Consider the following 7179-nt stretch of genomic DNA (forward strand, 5'->3'; position numbering starts at 1 on the left):
CCAAGTAGCAGCTTTGATGTACTCAAGAGTGGAAACACTAGTGAGGTTCGCCCAGGATCGGGCATTGTTTCGTTCTGCTGTGCATAAGGTCGCTAAGGGTCGGTACCAACTCGATGGCACCTAACAACAATAGCAATATAATTTTGGATAAAAAATGAAACAATTCTGGAATTGTATCCATTCCTTTGAATAAACAATATTGAGAAAAATGTGTGTGATGACTATAACTCAACTGCTATTGATAATTTGTACTGTAAGACATTGCTCTGTACTCTGATCAAAGCTTCAAACTGGTTTAAATATTTGGTCATGGATAACTGTGAAATGAAATTGGAACAAACCCAATTTTTTAAAGTTTGGTGATGCTGAATGAAAACCAGAATGGGAAAAATTACAGGAGTAGGCCATGGAATGGAAAACTGAGAAGATGCATAGTTAAACTTTTCAGGAGGCTGATATCTGATGCTGGACTGTGGGGAGTGATCCACATTAACAGAGGAGAGGCTGACCACCATCTCTGTACATGACGCTACTGTTTTCTGACTGTGCCTAACAAGAGATTTTGTTGCTATGCATAAACACATTACCCTTGTTTTGTAAGAGGGAAATTAAATTTTAGCAGGGTTGTTGTTGTTGTTGTTGTTGAGTGCCGTTTAGCAGGGTATCAACCTATAATTTTTTTCTATTCTGCTTATTGTCCTATTTCACCCAAATTTGTAAAATCTGGGTCAATTCCAGTTTTACTTTGACTTTGACTAACCTGAAAAAAAAAAAAATGGCTTAAAGTCCCAGATTCAACATATAATTGATCAATCAATGAAAGTTCCTCATGTAAAATGTCTATAAACATCAGCAAGTGCTAGATAAGCATAGTGTGACAGACATCTCATATTATTGCAAAACACAATACAAATTACTGTGACAATGTTGTGAGAAATAACTCTTGTTGGTGTGGTCCATCTTCAGGACAAAGAAGGCATCTTATGGGTAACAGGCTAGCATAACAAAAGGAGCTCACTAGTTTGATCTGACCCTTCTAGGAACTTTAAAATAAGAACACACCCATCGAGGAAATAGGAGAAGTTCATGGGGAAAGGAGAAAACTAACTTTAAATGAGAATGCTCCCAGTAAGGACTAGTAGGCAACCTTGGTAGGAGATTGTAAATGCTATTATACCCAGTAAAAAGGGAACTGAAGGAGGGGCCTTTTCCAGTCAGAGGAATAAAACTGTTTGTGGGCCAGCCATGCAGCACATCTGCCTGTGTCTGCTGGGCTGGGTGCCTAATTTTGCAAATTTGAATAAAGAAAACCTCACTCTCCCTAAAATGAGTACAGATTGGATTACTTGAATGTTTGTCAGTATCAACAACATTTCTCACAATGTCAACTGAGAGACCAAATCCTATCACAGAATTAGCATTTGTTAGCAGCAGTGCAGTGTGAGATTTATTTTCACATTAACATACAAAACATAAAAAACTGCTTTTGTTTTTGGTTTCCTTTCTCTCAGCTTAAACTAAAGTGTCTTCTACTCATTTAATGTTTAGAGTATAAATTCTTGTACCCCCCAAAATCTATTAGAGTGTTATGGTTGAAATTATTGATGACACTATTCACTTGATACTAGACTTTAGATCAGGTATCCTTTTATGATGATGGACAAGTAATTGTTTTATCCATTATGATACTCTTTAATGTTCTGCTATCTTGTTTTCTTCCCAACTATGAGTAAATACTTAACAACAGGTAAGGCATCCTGGTGTCACAGTACTTAAGCACTCTGCTACTAACCCAAAAGTTGGCAGCTTGAACCTACCAACTGCTCCATGGGCAAAAGATATGGCAGCCTGCTTCCTTAAAGATTACACTGCAATCTAATGAAATGAAATGCAGTAGGTGATTTGTTAAATGTAAAACTGATGTTCTGTTCTGTAAACATTCACTAAATTTACAAAAATAAAGTTTAAAACAATATGTAAATGGACTAACACTAAAAATAATTAATTTAAAAGATTACAGCCTTGGAAATCCTTGGAATGTGGGCAGTTCTGATCTGTTTATAGGGTCGCTATGCTGGAATCAACTTGACAACAATCACTTCTGTGTGGTTTATGCAGCTGAATGAATACTCTTTCTTTTATAAGCACAGAATTATTCTGTACCTGAGACTTAAATGAATGAATATACATTCCTTTAGCAAGTGATTATTTAATAAAATATTTTCATCTAGTATAAACCACTTCTAGCCAAAGATTGAGCAAAAAAGAAATAATTGTTTCAAACTTGCTTTGTGGAAATATTTAAGAAGTCAGATCTTTTCCCATATATTTTGTTTACAGCAAATTGTTTTTAGCAAGGATTACTTGCATTTGTTGTTGTTGTTGTTGTTGAGTGCCATCAAGTCGATTCCGATCTATAGTGACCCTGTATAGGGTTTCCAAGGAGCAGCTCATAAGTTTGAACTGCTGACCTTGCAGTTCAAACGGCACCACACCAGGATTCAGATGTTAATAGATGTTAGTCACCTGAAAGCGATGCATGTAGATATACCAGCCACATACACACACACACACACATATTTCTATATTTGGAGAAAAATCAAAAAAACAAAAGTTCCCCCAAATCTCACATTGATAGGTATAAAAAGCTAAGTAACAAAATGATTTGAATTAAAAGTAACTCACTCTGAGATAAAAAGGATTTTTTTTTATTGTTTTCTTTGAGTCATTCCTGTTTAGTATCAAAGTTAAAGTAGCTTGTATGATACCAATACCTGATTCATTGAAAATTTCTCATGGTCCTAATGCCATTAACTTTTAATCAGAGTGTGTAACTGAAATTTAGATTAGATTTGAACAGGCGATAAAGGGAGAATAGCCAAATCATTAACTTGAGTAAACAACAAAACTAAGAATCCAAAAAAAAAACTGTTTAGAATATTAATACTCAACCTAGTAGGATACTGAGTGACTAGGAATTCTGACCCTGATTTCACATGGGAACAGTCTGAAGTGTATTAAGCTCAGGAGAGAGTTCAAGTAAAGGCATTCTGACTGGGAGTTAACTTGTTGGTAGAATCTGAATGGATTATCTCAAACAATGGCCAGGAATTTGGACTCACCTTGACCTTGATCAATGATAAAGAAAAAACAGAAATAAACTCCGCTTGCTGAATTTCTTCAGGGTGAGACCTTTGGAGTGATAACTGGAGATAACATCAATCATACCACCTTACCAGCATTTTTGAAGTCCACTCATATCAGCATTTTTTTAAAGTTCCCTTCTGTGTTCTTTCTGCATATACCTGCTGGGCAATAATACCACACTTAGCTAGGGATTCAAGAATCAGGCACCACAAGAATCAGGCTGATGGTTTCTCTACTGATATCCGGGTATATATATATAAGCAGTAGTGGTGGTGGTGGTGATGGTGTGGCATGCAGCTGGTTATCAGTCATAGAAACCTTATATAGGGATTTCAAGACCATAAATCTTTACAGGAACAGAAAGCAAAACCCTCATCTTTCTTGCAAGGAGCAACTGGTAGATCCAAACTGCTGACAAGTAGCCAAACTCATAACCCACTATGCTACCAGACTCCATATATTTAGTTCATTCATTAATCTACTTATCCTCTTTGATTCAGTCTTTCATGACCATAGCCATTAATGAGGCTGATAGACCTATTTAACTATGAGGTCTTAGTTAAGTCTCTGCACTTTCTATTTTGAATGTGTAATAGTGCATACTACTCAGCCAAGGAGCTCTGGTAGCGTAGTGGTTACGAGTTGGGTTGAGAACCTCAAGGTCAGCAGTTCGAAATTACCAGCTGCTCCACCCACGGGAGAAAGATGAGGATTTCTGCTCCCGTAAAGATTTACAGCCTCAGAAACCGTGTACAGGGTCACTATGAGTCGGAACAGACTCCCACGGCACACAGCCAAAACACTGGATTCCAAAACACTTTCTCTAGTCAGAGTCAGAGTGTGTGGAAAAAAAGGCGATATTTTCCCATACAAGCAAGATTTCCTCATGCTGTTCTGAAAGTCTCTACACTTCCACCAAAGGAGCTCTGGTAGTGTAGTAATTAGGAATCGGGTTGCGAACCTCAAAGTCAGCAGTTCGGAACTACCAGCTGTTCCATGGGAAAAACATGAGGCTTTCTGCTCTTGTAAAGATTTACAGCCTTGGAAACCCTGTACAGGGTTGCTATGAGTCGGAACTGACTCCATGACACATAACTACCACCACACTTCCACCAAGGACCCTTCGTGTGCCATTGTTAAGCATTATGGTGCTAACCATAAGGTTGGTGGTTCGAACCCACCAGCTACTCTGTAGAATGAAGATGTGGCAGTCTACTTCTCGAAATATTATAGCCTTGGATACCCTATTCTCTCCTAAAGGGTACTCATCAGTCAGAGTTAACTGGATGACAATGAGTTTTACTTGTAATTTAAAACAATTTTTGTAGAGAAAAATTAATCAATGCTACAACCCACATGTAGATAAGTTTATTTATTTATTTGAATTTATTATTTGTGATAAGTTTAGTATCTTCTTTTTGTTGCTCCTTGTCTTACAATTACTTATCTATATCTATATATAAATACTGAGTGCTGGTATGGCACTGTAGGCTAATGTACTAGACTGCAAAGTTGGTTTGAACCTCAAAATTGGCAGTTCAAGGTCATCAGCCACTCCTTAGAAACCCTACACAGAGTCTCAAATGACATGGGAACTGACTTGACAGCACTTAACAATAACAACAACATATATAAACACACATCTGCATGTATGAGAGCGAGTCAAAAATTATCCATACTCCAGTTATATTAACACACCTGTTCACATTCATGACAGATGACAACATTGAGCATGCACTTGAAATGATTCTATCAAATAGATGGGTGACAGTGGATTATGTGGCAAATTATTTGCACCTAACAACAACAATAACAACTATAGTCCTGATCTTACTACATCAGACTTTCACCTGTTTGGTCCCCTGAAAGCAGCTCTTCAAGGACAAAAAGCTATCTCTGATGAAGTGAAGACAGCAGTGCACTCATGGCTTACAGCTCAGCCTAAAACATTGTTTAATAAGGGAATAAGAAAGCTTCATGACAGATGGACAAACTATATTGAGAAGCAAGGAGATTATGTTGAAAAATGATGTTATTTGTCTTTTCTAAAAGTTGATTAAAATAAATACTACCGTCAGAGTGGAGATAATTTTTGACTCACTCATATATATTTACATATTAAATGTAAATAGCAGAATTAACTATTTGTTCTGACTTACTCATACCAAGGTTTTAAGTAAAACCATAGAATATTTTTGTAGTCATTAAGCTATGTCATTTCAGGTGATGATTTTATGCCATTGAAAAGATTAATTTTAATACTTAACATTTGCAAATGTAAGTTACATTAACTTTATTTATTTGAAAGCACAAAGTTACTCACTTCGACCAGGCACCATGCTGTCAGTAATTTGACAATAATGATGTTTCCCCCCCAATGATTAAGATTAACAATACCAATTTGCTAAATGAATGCTTGTGTGCATATTGTCAATAACTAATTGAGTGACTAACTTGAAAAATAAAAAACAGATTTTGACATCAGGAATACTTATTTGAGCTTAGTTTGGTTAAATAGCTACACTTAGAAGTTATATGTGTGTAAAATATAACATTATTTTATGAAATGACTATGCATTTTACTATATATGGAATAGACATTTCATGTCAGAGGACAAAATATCAAAATGAAAGATGAAATCATGGAAGATCATTATCCAAATGACTCTTATGGTGGTGGTGGTGGTGTGCGTTTGGATCTAAGTTAATGGCAGCTGAAAGCCTCATTTTTCTTCCATGAAATGGCCTGTGAATTTGAACTACTGAACTGGTGGTTCACAGTCCGGTGCTGATGCAACACCAGGAGTCTCTGAGGAAGTATTTTTTCACTAGTAAATCTATATTGAGGATATATATATATATTTTCACACATAGGTATAAATATCTATAGCAGTCATGTTATATATGCAACACATGTATTGATTCTCTTACTCTTGGCTGAGACAAGTAATTCATGATCTTTTTAGGAAAAACCTGTTCTTTGAGTCCTTTAAATTTTTCTCATTGGAGTGAGAAAAAGGCAGTAGAAACATAGTCATCCTGCATCTCTAATAAGCCTCTGAGAAAATATGCACACGCACTCCTCACTTAATAGCATGATTAGATTCCAAAGGATTAGCCAAAATTCAGTTTTATGAAAAAATAGAGGATGGCAACATTAGATAGCAAAGTGTAAGATGACTATAATATTGTTGTTGTTGTTAAGTGAATTTGAGGTGATTCCCAACTCATAGGAATTCCAATGACTTTGTTTTTGTTGTTAGGTGCCATCGAGACAGTACCAACTCATAGCAATCTTATGCACAGCAGAATGAAACACTGCCAATCCTGGGCCAACCTCACTATTGTTGCCTCGCTTGAGCCCATTGATGCTGCCACTTTGCCAATCCATCTTGCTGGAGGTTTTCCTCTTTCTCTCTGACCCTCCACCCTACCAAACATGATATCCTTCTCCAGCTACTGGTTCCTCCTGACAATAGGTCCAAAGTATGAGAGACGAAGTTTGGTCATCTTGGCCTCTAAGGAGTACTCTGGATGCAATTCTTCCAACACAGATCTGTTGGTACTTTTGGGAGCCCATGGCACTTTCAATATTCTCCACAAACACCATAACTCAAAAAAACTGCATCAGTTCTTCTACGGTCTTCCTTATTTGCTGTACAGCTTTTGCATGCATATGAGGTTATTGAAAATACCATGGCTTGGGTCAGGCGCACCTTAGTCCTGAAGTTGACATCTCTGCTCTTCAACACTTCAAAAAGGTCTTGTGCAGCAGATTTACCAAGTGCAATATGTCGTTTGATTTCTTGACTGCTGCTTCCATGAGTGTTGATACTTACCCAAGAAGAATGAAGTCCTTGACAACTTCAGTCTTTTCTCCATTATAAGAATGCTGTTTATTGGTCCAGTGGTGAGGATTTTTGTTTTCTTTACATTGAGATTCAATCCATAGCAAAGGTTGTGCTCTTTGATCTTCATCAGTAAGTATTTTAAGTCTTCTTCACTTTCAGCAAGCAAGGTTGTATCATCTGC

Source organism: Chrysochloris asiatica, unplaced genomic scaffold, assembly GCF_000296735.1.
Source record: "Chrysochloris asiatica unplaced genomic scaffold, ChrAsi1.0 scaffold00030, whole genome shotgun sequence".
Lineage (NCBI taxonomy): Eukaryota > Metazoa > Chordata > Mammalia > Afrosoricida > Chrysochloridae > Chrysochloris > Chrysochloris asiatica.